Genomic DNA, 13,604 nt, shown 5'->3' on the forward strand with positions numbered 1-13,604 from the left:
CTCTGAGTTTAGTGTCTCTTCAGGAGGGTATTCCAGTTTAAACACCACTAGCCTATCTTAGTAGTTTAACACAAAAATTTTTATTTCTTGTTTATGGTACAGTCCTGCGAGGATTGGTAGGATTGGTAGTGGGGTGACTTGTGTTTCAGTCGTTTGGAGTTCAGGGTCCTTCCTGCCAAGCATTCAGAGGAGGGAGCAGGGAGAAAGTCTTATATCACTTTGGGCTGTTGTAACAAAATTCAATATGTCGAGTGGGTTAGAAACAGGAATTTATTTCTGATGGATTTGTCAGCTGGGAAGTCAAATCACAGTGCCGTCAGATTCCATGGCTGATGAGAAGTTAATTCATGGTGTACAGACAGTTCCATTTCCACTGTGTCCGCACACAGTGGAAGTGACCAAGCAGCTCCAGATTTTATAATCTACTGATCTCATGGGTGATGTCTCTACTCTCAGTCACTTCCCAGAAAAGGCCTATTATTCCTCATATCATCCACTTGAGGTTAAGATTGCAACAGTCCAGTGACAAGACATTCCAGACCCACATTCCAGCCATCCGAGATCTTTTCTCAGTATCACTTAATCAGCTATGGATGACAGTTCAAGGTGCTGTGTGCCCGGGAGCACATTGCTTTCCAGCTGTGAACCTACAAAAGCAGACATTTTATATGCGTCCTGATTACACTTACAGGACAGTCAAGAGCTGGACATTCCCAGTCCAAAGGGAGAAGTAAACAAGAAGGTAGGAGTGAAGCATCCTCAGAATGTCTGCAGTCTTTAACCTGGAAAACAATCTTTGTCTCAAGGCCTCTCTGGCTCACTGGAGTAGAGGTCACACCTTTTAGAACTTCTTGGTTGGTGGTCTTGCGCCCAGGATTGATTTTTGTGGCTTTCTTGGCATTATATGCCTATAGCTCACACTGATTATAGGCTAATGGCTCTTCTGTTGTGAGGTCTCGTGGAGCCCATGGCTCCACTGGACGTGGTCCTGGTGGGCTGTCTGATTCTAATTAAGTCTACACCTTCATTGTTTCCCTTCTGGGTCCTGAGACACCTTTGGCCATTCTTTGGCATTCAGGTGAAGGTAACCGTGTCCTGAAGACTTGTTTATCTTGCGTGCCAGCTGAAATGGCACTGTACAGATGCCACTGAAGTTGACCACCTGAACTTTCTGTTGTGAGAGCAGCCTTCATTGTAACAGGGCTCACTGGAGCTGAATCTGAAGAAGCAGGGAATACAGTGCTGAGAAGTGAGTAGAACCCTGGAGAGCAGTCAGTGTGCAGTCACCCTGTGGGTGCTCCTGAACCCTTCCTTTAAAATGGTTTTGTTGCCCAGGGCCTAACATTCCTGGCCTGCAGTGGAAGAGTCAGCCCCTTTCTGAAATGTCACAGGGTAGTTTCCCACTGTCTAGATGAGTAGCACTTGGCTGGTCGATACTAATATCCATATGGGATAATCACCTGACCACACTCTTGGTGTTTCCCCCTAAACACACCATGGTTTTTGTGTGCAATGGCAGTAACAAGGGAGGGTGGGAAAGGCTTCATTTGGCTCCTGGTTTCAGGTCATAGTCTGTCATGCTGCAGAAGGCAAAGCAGAGTGGCATGGCCCATGGTGTCAGGAATGTTTGGTGACAGAGTTCTCATGTAGAATAGACCTGGAAGCAAGGATAGCTAACTTAGGGCCAGGGCCAGCTCCCAGAGCCTCCAAGCTTTCAAAAGAAGCCCACAAGCTGGGGACAGAGTGCTCAAAACTGCATATATGTTTTGGGGTGGGGTGGGGCCGGCACATTTCAGATTAAAACTGTAACATCTGCCTCAAAATCTCATCCTTAAATCCCTTGTATGTTTTACTATAAGAATTAAACAAAAGTCAAGTTCTATCTTCAACTCTTTGCTTAGGGGCTCTTCAGCCAAATTTTGTGTCTTTTCACTTGAGCTTCTGACCAACAGCTGTCAGATGTAGCTCCTACAACTCTCCTCAGGTTTGATTCATTTGCTTGACTGTCTCTCAGAAGTCAGGGAGGCACTTAACTGGTTTATTGTGAAGGATGCTATAAAAACCATCAGTAAAGACGTGTATGGTGTGAGATGCAGAGAAGGCAGGTGAACCTTCTTTGTCCTCTCTGGATCCATCACTGTATTGGCCAGCTTTCTATTGCTATGCCAAGTATCTGAGATTAAAACAACAGAAAAGATTTACTTCGGTTCTTCATATTTAGCCCATGGTTCTGTTGCTTTAGTGCCTGAGGCCAGGTAATAAATATATCATGGTGTGGGTGAGTAGCAGAGAAGAAAAGCCTGTCTTGTGGTCAGGAAGGAGGACGGAAGAGGGGAGAGATACAGACAGAGATACACACACACACACACACACACACACACACACACACACACACACACACGAGGTGCCATAGGTGGTGGTGGAAAATGCACCAGGGACAATACATTCTCTTCAAAGGTTTGAACCTAATTGATCTACTTCCTCCAAATAGGCCCCACCTCCTAAAATTCCTATATCCCATTGAGCTATGGATACATCAATGAATGAATCTATTGATGAGCCTATAGCCTTCATGGTCCAGTCACCTTCAAAAGTCCTGCCTATGAATACTGCAGCATAGGGACCAGTCCTTCAGTGCATGAGCTTTTGGGAGTATATCAGATCCCAACGACAACAGTCATCCTCAGGGAACCTCCATGAGTTCTGCTGTCCGGAATCTCCAAACCCTAGTTTGTCTTTTTATGGAGACTTCACTGTATAGACATGATTGCTAACAGACTGGCTGCAGAAAGCTATCAGAGCGTCCTCTTTGGTGTTCCTTCCTTGAAGGGTAAAGCATAGGACTGCTGGGGTGAAGTCGGTTTTAGGACCTACAATCAGACAAGACAAATCAGATCATACTTTTATAGCCACTGAAAAGCTTGGAAAGGTGAGAATTTCTCCCTAGGGGAGGAAGCTACAAACCAGAAACCAGGGTTGAAAACCAAAATACATATGTCATGTATCACAAGCTGCCATAAGAAATCCTGTGAGCTAGATAGCGTATACACAACAGAGCTCAGTTTGGAAGGATAAAATGCATAAGACAGAGGCACTGAAAGATTTTGTATCTGGGGAAGACCTATTTTGTGGTTCACTTTGCTTTGCCTCACATGAAAGGAACAAGACAGCTGCATTTGGGCCTCCTGGTAGAGCACAGATGCCCTTCAGGAGGGCTCTGTCCCTGTGATCTAATCACCTTTCATAAGGGTCCACCTTCTATTGGCATCAATCACACTGGAGATTTTAATTTTAACATATGAATCTCATTGTAGAGGATGCAAACATTTGGAACTTAGAGACCTAGATTAGACCCTATTGGGCAAGATTCAACTCATGGCTCTTAGGAACTGCAAGGCAGCTGGGAAATGTAGTTTCATTATGTGGCCAAGAGCATGGGCTGGATATTGGTAGAAAGGCATCTATCCTTCTTGCCATAGGATTGGTTCCTGGAATGACAGGCTTTGTCTGTTCTCACCTAAGCCCCTCCTCTGACTCTACACTGTCAGCTCTCTGTCATCTAGATCTCTAGTCTTTTTTAGAGCCAGCTTTACTCCAGTGTGGTACTTTGAGTCTTGTATCTTGAGCATCCCTTGATGATGGACTGAGACCTGTGAACCAAATAAACCCTTCCTGTTCTGAGTTCATGTTCGTCAACGTTTCATCACAGCCATAGAAAGCCAACTAAGACATATGCCTTTATAAACTGTCTCAAATGTTCCTGGATTTCCCTACTTTCAACTTCCTAAAGCAATGGATTTCTTTATTTAAAAAAAAAATTAGTGATGAATTTGTTCATGGCATCTTTTTTTTTTTTCATTTTTTTTAAAATTTTTTATTTAATGTGTGAGTGCTCTGCTGCAGGCCAGAGGAGGGCATTAGGTCCCCTTATAGATGGTTGTGAGCCACTATGTGGGTGCTGGGAATTGAACTCAGGACCTCTGGAAGAACGCCATTGCTCTTAACTGCTGAGCCATCTCTCCAGCCCCAAAAGTAAGGTTTTGTTTTTGTTTTGTTTTGTTTGTTTGTTTTTTGTTTTTTTTGTTTTGTTTTTTTTTTTTTTCATTTTTTTTAAAATTTTTTATTTAATGTGTGAGTGCTCTGCTGCAGGCCAGAGGAGGGCATTAGGTCCCCTTATAGATGGTTGTGAGCCACTATGTGGGTGCTGGGAATTGAACTCAGGACCTCTGGAAGAACGCCATTGCTCTTAACTGCTGAGCCATCTCTCCAGCCCCAAAAGTAAGGTTTTGTTTTTGTTTTGTTTTGTTTGTTTGTTTTTTGTTTTTTTTGTTTTGTTTTTTTTTTTTTTCATTTTTTTTAAAATTTTTTATTTAATGTGTGAGTGCTCTGCTGCAGGCCAGAGGAGGGCATTAGGTCCCCTTATAGATGGTTGTGAGCCACTATGTGGGTGCTGGGAATTGAACTCAGGACCTCTGGAAGAACGCCATTGCTCTTAACTGCTGAGCCATCTCTCCAGCCCCAAAAGTAAGGTTTTGTTTTTGTTTTGTTTTGTTTGTTTGTTTGTTTTTTGTTTTTTTTGTTTTGTTTTTTTTTTTTTTTTTGGAGACAGGGTTTCTCTGTGTAGCCCTGGCTGTCCTGGAACTCACTCTGTAGACCAGGCTGTCTCGAACTCAGAGATCCACCTGCCTCTGCCTCCCAAGTGCTTGGATTAAAGGTGTGTGCCACCACTGCCTTCATGGCATCTTTATAGATATGTATCACTGTGCTTTGTTTTTCTGGGTTCCCCTTCCCTGCCTCCCATCCTTTTTCTTTGCTGCAGCTGTTTCCCATGTTCCTCTAGTTGCTTCACTCTGGCTTTTCTGTTATGTCGTCCATTACTTTACTGTCCATCTCTTTTTTCATCTTAATTCTAATTTCATGACCGGCTGCACATAGATAATGTTGACTGTATATGCTCGTGTGTGTGTGTGTGTGTGTGTGTAGATGCACAAGTGTATATGCATATGGAAGCCAGAGATTAACATCACTGACTCTATCGATTGCTCTCCGTCTTACAAAAGAGACTTGTTAACTTTATATGTATGAAATTTTGCCTGCATGTGTATCTGTGCACCATGTATGTGCACCTGGTGCTGGAGGAGGTCAGAAGAGGATGTTGGATCCCTGGAACTATCATTACAGAATGTTAGGAGCCACTATGTGGGTGCTGGGAATCAAAACCATGTCCTGTGCAAGAGGAAAAAGTGTAAATTGCTGAGTTATCTCTCTAGCCCCTTCGTTATGTTTTGAGACCAGATTTCTAACCAAACTTGGAGCTCACTGATTCAGGGAGGCTAGCAGGCCAATTATTCCAGGGATCCTCCTGTCTGTGTTTCCCAGCACTAGGATTACAGATACATGTTATTGGAATCAGAACTCAGGTTCTCATGCTTGTGTGCTGAAATAATGAACCATCCCTCTAGCATATATACGCATATCATTTTAAATTTAGGTTCTGCATATGTAAGAGAAGATGTGGTATTTGTCTTTCTGAATCTGGCTTATTTCATATAATGCAAGGTTTCCAGTTACATTCCATTTTTTTTTTTTTTTTTTTTGCAAAAGTTATGATTCAGTTTTTCTTTGTGGACTGCATAAAATCCACATTTTTCTAAAGCACCACTCTTTTTCCTCCCCCATCTTGTATGTGTGTTTTGGTGTGTGTATGCATGTTGGGATGTGTGAGGAGGGTGCGTGTGCATATGTGTTGGTACAACATGTGCATATGCTCATAGAGAGGGCTGGGACTGATGTAAAAAATCTTCTTTATTGTCCTTCTACCATATTCTTTGAGGCAAGGTATCTCAATCCATTCCTAAGCTTACAAGCTAGTCTTGGTGGCTTGTAAACCTGTCCAGGGGATCCTGTCTCTGCTTTCCAAGGCTGTAATTACAAACATGACCACCAGGTATTTACCTGTGTTTTGGAGGTCCAAACTTCTGCCCTTTTGGGGGCAAGTACTTTATTCTCTGAACTATCCTCCCAGTCTTTAAAGAATGATTTTTAAATCTTCACTGTATAATACTGTCTTCTGGGGTTCTGATTGAGCATTCCAGAACTGGGAAGTGGTTAAAATGCTTGCCAAGCAAGTTTGAGGATCCTCAGAACCTACTTAAATGTCTGGTGAGTTTGGCATTTCACCTGAAGTTGTAGTCTAGGAAGGTGGAGACAGAATCCATGAGCAAGCTGGCTATACACATGTGCATATGCATCCATACCATACACATACACACACACACACACACACACACACACACACACACACACACACACACAGTGGAAAAAGAACAATGTGCTTTCCTGGGCTCACCCCTAGGATTCCAACATAAGAAGTATGCCTAAGGAATGTGCATTTGGGGAAGTCTCTGAAGTAGAGGAGAAAGGAGAGTGCTGGGCCTCAAAGAGGTTGCCTGGCTGCACTCCTGGGTTGGTGTGTGTCAGGGAGCCTCTGTGCCAGTCCTCCCTAGCATGGCTGAGCCGGCACAAGCTCTGTCCCATTTTCTTCCACCCCCTCCTCTCTGTATGAGCAGGACTGGCAGGCACCCAAGCCAAACACTTAAGACTCATTAGGGGAACAAATGGAGCCTGGGTCGATCCCAGCGCCAGAGTGGGTGCTGGGGGGAAGGCAAGGCAGGAGCCCCTGGAGCAGAGTCTCAAACTTTCTTTCTCTAGCTGGGGAATAATTTAGGGCCTTTGTTAGGAGTCAGGGAGAGGAGATCAGTACACACACAGGGCTGTGGCATAAAGACAGGTATCTGCAATGCTACCAAGAAAATAATGTTGCTGTTTTCATGCAGCCCTTTCTCAAACAGTGCCTGGAGCTCTAAGGAGTGGCCTCAGGGTCATATATACTCATATTGGGAGAGACTTTGGGTCATCAAGCAGGCTGACCAATCAGAGTCAAGGGTGGCTCTGAAGACAATTTTTAGAGAATTGAATGAGTTCCAGAAGTCACTGGACCATTTTGAAGGCAGCAGCTCAGCATGTATTTTTGTTTTTTGTTTTCTTAAAAAAACAATCAGCCTCCTTTTTACCATTTAGAGGCCATTCTTCCTTGAGACTCCTGATGATAACTCAGAGAGGGAACTGGTCCTAATCCCATTACAATTAGAAATGCTTCAAACTTCTCCTCCCTGTCCTCTGCTTCGGAGGCCCATCCTTGCTGGAGAGAAGACCGTGCATGTGGGAACCGGGCTGCAGGATAGTGGAAGATGCTTCCAGAACTGACAGGTGTCTCTGCTGCTCTCTCACACTTCTAAGATCTAGGAATTGCTCTCTGAACAAGCTGGCCTTGGGGACATTTGTGGTGGTAGTGGCAGGGTGTCATGGAAGCCTGAAGGATTGCCACACATTGTGTGTGGCAATTTCCTTTCCCTAGCATCCTGCCTGTGAGACGTGGTTCAGCTATCAACTGTGCTCACACCTTGTTTTTAGAGTTTGTTTAGAAAAGTATGTCCCTCCTCTGAAGAGTTCAGAAGGAGTAATGAACAGATCAAAGTTCACAGCCTTGGGAATCCTCTTGGAGTTCAGCATTGAAATAGGTCTATGCCAGGTGTGGTAGGGCAAGCCTGCGCACTCAGCATTCGGGAGGCAGAAGCTGAAGGATCAGATGTTCAAGGCTAGACATAGTTGACTGAGAGTTTGAGGCCAGTCTGGGCACTGAAGAGATGGCTCAGTGGTTAAGAGTGTTTGCTGCTCAGTCCTGAGGACAATTGTTCAAAACCATGTTGCAGTGTATAGCTATGCATAACATCCACTTAAGAAAGTGAGCTACCTGGCACTGTCTTCCAGTTTTTGCTCCTGCATGGGTATATAAACAGATAAAATCATTTTTTTGTTAAAAATGTATTTATTTTTTATTTAATGTGTATGACCATTTTGCCGGCATGACTGTATGTGTACCGTGTGCATGCCTGGCACTTGTGGAACCTAAAAGAAGGTGCTGGATCCTCTGCAACTGGAATTACAGATGATTGTAAGCTGCCATGTGGGTGTTCAGAATGGAACCTGAGTCCTTTCCAAGAGTAGCAAGGACTCTTCAATGCTGAGGCATCTCTCCAGTCCAATAAAGTAAACCTTTTGTTGGTTTGTTTCATTTTGTATTGTACTGTTATGTTTTTTTCAAGGTAAGATGTCACTATGTAGCTCTGGCTGTCCTGGAACTTACTATATGGACAAAGCTGGCTTTGAACTCACAGAGATTCTCCTACCTCTGCTTCTGGAGTGCTGAGATCAAAGGTGTGCACCACCATACCTAATCCAAGAGAGTAAATCTAGAAAGAAAGAAAGAAAGAAAGAAAGAAAGAAAGAAAGAAAGAAAGAAAGGAAGAAAGAAAGAAAGGAAGGAAGGAAATGAAGGAAGGAAGAAGGAAAGAAAAGAAACAAAGGGAGCTGGAGAGGTAGCTCAGTGGTTAAGAGCACTGGCTGCTCTTCCAGAGGACTGGATTCAATCCTCAGAACCCACATAATGACTTAAGACTGTCTGTGATTCAGTCCCAGGGGATCCAATGAACCCTTCAAGCCTCAATGACCAGTACACACATGTGACATACATAAATACATGTAGTCAAAACATACATATAAAAATAAAGAAAAAAGAAAGGTGTATGATCACATGCACAAGACTTGCACAAGATCAAGCTAGCCCAAAATCCCAGCACAGATGGGGCAGGGCTAGCTGAGTTGCTATTGGCAACAGATGGTTTTTGCAGGAGTAAGAGTCAGTCTGCCTCAAATAGACTATCCATGTTCCAACAGGTAACCCTAATGCCAGGTACCTGATGGCAGCACTGGGTAGACTCAGTAGGTTTGTAAAAAATAGCACATGGAGCTGGGAGGGAAAGTGGTGGTGGTGGGGAATAGAGGAGGGATTGAGAGAATGGGGGTGGATTTAATCAAAAATGTATTTCTATGCATGTGTGAAGTGGTCAAATAATATTAAAAACAGATGAATAAACAAGGTGTGAGAAGAGAGTTAGTTTGGACTATGTGAGGTCTGAAAGGGGTGAGCACATGGATGAGCATCAGCTCATCTTGCCTTTCCTTTTGCTCACATAGTGAGGCCTGAGGACCATGTGCAGCCCTCCTGCCTCCTCGGCTGATGATACCAAGCATGCTGATGCTTGTGGGGGCTGTGAGATGGGATTTTCTTAGGAGCTGATTTAGCTTCTGTTCTGTCTGAGCCAGAAGGGTTGGCTTACCTGTAAAACCCTTTGGCTCTCTCAGCAGCTGTTCTTGCTCCCACCCTTCCCTTCTTATTCAGTGCCCATCACAGGCAGAAAAAATCCTGGCAAGGTTCGTAGGCACCCTGACCCGCCCTGTTGTGGGTGCCAAGCTCTGGTGGCCGGAGCTGTCTGGATGTGGAGTGAGTCTTAATCGAAGCCCAAGGAATGGGTCTAATAATACTTTTTATTTATACAGCACTCTGTCTCCTACGTCCTAACTTCCATTCATTAATTTTTCAAAGCAATATTTATTGACTATTTTTTTCTGGTGATAAACACAGAGCATATTCGTTGTAGACAACTGAGAAAACATGCAGGAGAACTGAGAAAAGATACTTCCTGAGTTGGCGGTGTAGCTCAGTGGGTGGAGTGCTTACCCAACATGCACGAAGCCCTATCCCCAGCATCACATAAATGTAATGAAGTGGTGCACACCGCTTCAAAACTTGGAAGATGGAGGCAGAAAAATCTGGATGTCAAGGTCATCCTTGGCTACATAGCAAATCCGAGGCCCGCCTAGGCTTCATGAGCTAGTATCTCAAGAAAAAGAAGTAAATAATTACATGTGTACTTATTAAAGAGGTTACTGGCTGTAACCTCTCTTTAAAAAGAGAGATACTTTTATTTTAGAATAGATTTCTATTTTCAGAAAAGTTGAAATGACAGTGGAGCATCCCCCATTTTCCTAGTGTTAATATAGTATACTATCATGGTATATTTGTTACAACAAATAAAATATCACCAGCACATCATTGTTAACTGAGGTGAGTAATTTATGTACAGTTCCTTACTTTCTGCCCACTGTTCTTTCAAAAAGAAAGACCTATTTATTTTTATTCTATGTGCAAGGCTGTTCTGCCTGCATGTGTGTATGTACCCTTGGAAGTCAGAAGAAGGCATCAGATTTCCCCCAGGGCTAGAAATACTGATGACTGTGAAACATCAGGTGGATGCTGGGAGCTGAACTGGGAGGGCAGCCAGTGCTCTTAGCTACTGAGACCTCTCTCCAGCCCTACCTAATGTCCTTTAAAAAACAGTTTCAGGATCCCATCTAAGATAGCACATTAGATTAGATGTCATGTCTTCTTAGGCCTGACTCTGACAGGTCCTCAGACTTTCCTTGTCTTTGATGACCTGGGTGCAATTGTAGAATGTTTTATTTGAGTTTGTCAGAGATTTTTCTCCTGATTAGACTGGGGTCATGAGTCTTTGGAGTCAGATGCAAGTTGACATTCTTGTATCTTTCACATCAAAGGCACCTGCTATCATAGTGATTTATCAGTTGACTTTATTTACTTTGACCAGATGGCCTGTGGACCCGTGGGTTGCTTGCTAATGTTTTCCACTGTGAAGTTATTCTTCCTGTCCCATTCCGTGTGTGTGTGTGTGTGTGTGTGTGTGTGTGTGTGTGTGAGAGAGAGAGAGAGAGAGAGAGAGAGAGAGAGAGAGAGAGAGAGAGACAGAGAGAGACAGAGACAGAGAGAGACAGAGAGACAGAGACAGAGAGACAGAGAGAGGCAGACAGAGAGACAGAGAAACAGAGAGACAGAGAGTCTCATGTATCCTAGGTTGGTCTCAAACTTGTTACATAACAGAGGATGACCTGAACTTCTGACCCTTCACCTCTCAAATGCTTGGATTACAGATGTTTGCTAGCCAGTTCTTTGGATCAAACCCATCACCCCCATGAGTACTAGGCAAGCACTGTATCAACTGAGCTTGGCAACAGGGACCTTTACCTGCTGAGCCATCTGTACTCTGCTGGCCCAACACTGTACTCTGTGGGATGAAGTTATGAAGGACTAATATTTTCATGCATTTACTTTCAGTTTGAACTTACTCTCTACCCACACCATTCTCCAAAGGAACAACATTCCACCACATACCTGTTCACCTCAACATCTATTCATTTTGCCAGTTGCTTGGACCTGGGTCTTAATCCTTTAATCTTATTTCTGGTGGTTACTTTGAAGCGATACCTACAGCCATTCTAAATGAGTCTATGCTTAGCTTTCCTTACAAAAAACAAAGTTACCCAACACTTTCCAGGTCCCAGGCTATTTTCTGTGTGTTTCCTTTCTTTCCATACCTTATGCAGTTACACATGACCCCAGGATGGATGTAATAAACACTTCTGCCTTCAGGTTGTGGTTGACAGCTGTGATGTGTGTAGTGAAGTCAGTTGCACTGTCTGCTGGACTTCAACCCTTGGCCTGTAATCCCAGAGTTTCGCACCAAAGCACACTTCAGCAGACAGGTTCAGAGAATCCTAGAGAAGAACAGTTCCAAGTACAGATGAAGCTTTGGGTAAGCTTAGTCAAGTCTCCATGGTTTTCTGACCCATTCAACTGGGACGATGACTTTCCCTCCTCCTAAGGCTGTTCGGAGGCTCACTGGCTCAGTGCAAGTCAGGATGAGGAATGCTATTATTATGCTATTTTTTCATTTGCACTTCTACGCAGTAATCTATCCACCATCTGTGTGTGCTCCCAGGAGCAGTACCACTTGTTCTCAAGCTGTAGAAGTTCTTAGCCTTTTTTTTTTTTTTTAAAGTATGCGTGTATGTGTGTGTCATAGGTTCTTCTGACAAGCTGATAAAATAAAATACCATAAGAAGGATGGCTACCCAGGAAGAGGAAGGTGATCAGTAGGTATGAGAGGGGGACAGAAAGTGTAAAGGATGTGTAAATATGGTCAAAATACATTATATCCCTTATGAAAACGTCATAAGGAAATCCATTATTGTGAATAATATGTATATGTTAACAGAACTTTAACAAATCAATTGTGCTGGGCGGTGGTGCCGCACGCCTTTAATCCCAGCACTTGGGAGGCAGAGACAGGTGGATTTCTGAGTTTGAGGCCAGTCTGGTCTACAGAGTGAGTTCCAGGACAGCCAGGACCACACAGAGAAACCCTGTCTCTAAAAACAAAAACAAAAACAAAACCCCCCAAAAAACAACAACAACAAAAAAACCCACCAAATTAATTGTACTGAAAAAGTTCTCAAAATATTAAAGAAATACATTTGTGATATAGTAGTGTATCCCTGTGCTCATTTTATGAATTTATTCAACAATCAAATCTAGGGCAAGTGAGACAGCTCAGAAGTGTAAACCCGAGACCTGAGTTTCATCTGAATCCACATAAAGGCAAACAGAGAGAGGTAACTCCATGAGTTGTCTTCTCTCCTCCTCACGTGTGCTGTGGCACAGGTGCTCCCTTCCACGGCACATACAAGCACACACATGTACACAATAATAAGACCAAGCAAAACAAAACGAAGATCTAGAAATTGTAACTTTGAGATAATAATGATGTTTTGAGAACTGCACGATGACCATAGCAAGCTACCTGCTATTATCTTGTTGTTTCAGATTTATTTATTTTACATGTGTGAGTGTTTTGTCTCCGAGAATGCATATGTACCACATGCAAATCTTGTGCCCACAGAGCTAAGAAGAGGATGTTGGATCTGTAGGACTGGAATTTTGCACAGTTGTGAGCTGTTATTTGGGCGCCAGGAACTGAACTTGGGTTCTCTGCAAGAGCAGCAAGGGTTCTTGCCAAGCTTCCATTTTTAAGTTTTTAAAAACCTATGATGTTTTTGCTATTTCATATATGTATGTAATTTATTTTGGTCATTTTTTTTTTTTACCTCCATTGTCCTTTCTCATCCTTCTCACTCCTGACAAACTCCATCCTTTTGTTTGTTTGTAGACAGGATGTGTCTGTGTAGCCCTAGCTGTCTTGGAACTTGAGATGTAGACCAGGCTGGCTTTGAACTCACTGATATCCGCCTGCCTCTGAAGTATGTGTCACTATGCCCACAGCCCGGGGGAGGGGGACTTGTTTTTTGAAACATGGTTTTACTATATAGTCCAGGTCAGCTTAAAACTCACTCTCTTCCTGTCTCAGCTGGTCAAATGCTAGGGCAGAGGCCAGTCTGGTGCTCAGCCTGTTACTCATAATGAGAAAGGACTGGGCCCTCCCGATTTCATAAGTGTCTTGTTGGCTACGTGTATGTTGAAAAGAAATGCTAAATTCCAGAAAGAGATGAGTGAATCTTTTATAGCCCCACTCTTGGCTGAATTTTTTAACATAGACTCCAGATAAAGAACGGAGCCGGGGAACCCTTGGGATCTTTTCCAGCTCTATGATTCTGAGTCTGACCTTGAGGAGGCCCGTGCATGATGAGAAGGACGCTGTGCTCTTCGGATGGTGGCCTAGGACACGCTTACAGAAGACCCTTTCAGCCACTGATTATTCTTCCCGCAGGGCAGCTGGGTTCCCAGGTCTAATAGAAGCACTGGGCCTCCTCTGAGAGCCTTCGCCCTGCTG

At 43.6% G+C, this 13,604-nt stretch overlaps 1 long non-coding RNA gene across 1 annotated transcript; it reads right to left on the reverse strand.

The window, feature by feature from the left end:
- Nucleotides 1–57: 57 nt before the first annotated feature.
- On the reverse strand, nt 58–13,604 carry LOC143441360 (uncharacterized). The gene is made up of 3 exons (XR_013108678.1): nt 13,437–13,604; nt 11,353–11,532; nt 58–1,219 (listed from the first exon to the last, which is right to left on the reverse strand). It is a non-coding gene; the product is annotated as an uncharacterized LOC143441360 (long non-coding RNA).

The sequence above is a fragment of the Arvicanthis niloticus genome, chromosome 2 (genome assembly GCF_011762505.2).
Source record: "Arvicanthis niloticus isolate mArvNil1 chromosome 2, mArvNil1.pat.X, whole genome shotgun sequence".
NCBI classification, from domain to species: Eukaryota; Metazoa; Chordata; class Mammalia; order Rodentia; family Muridae; genus Arvicanthis; species Arvicanthis niloticus.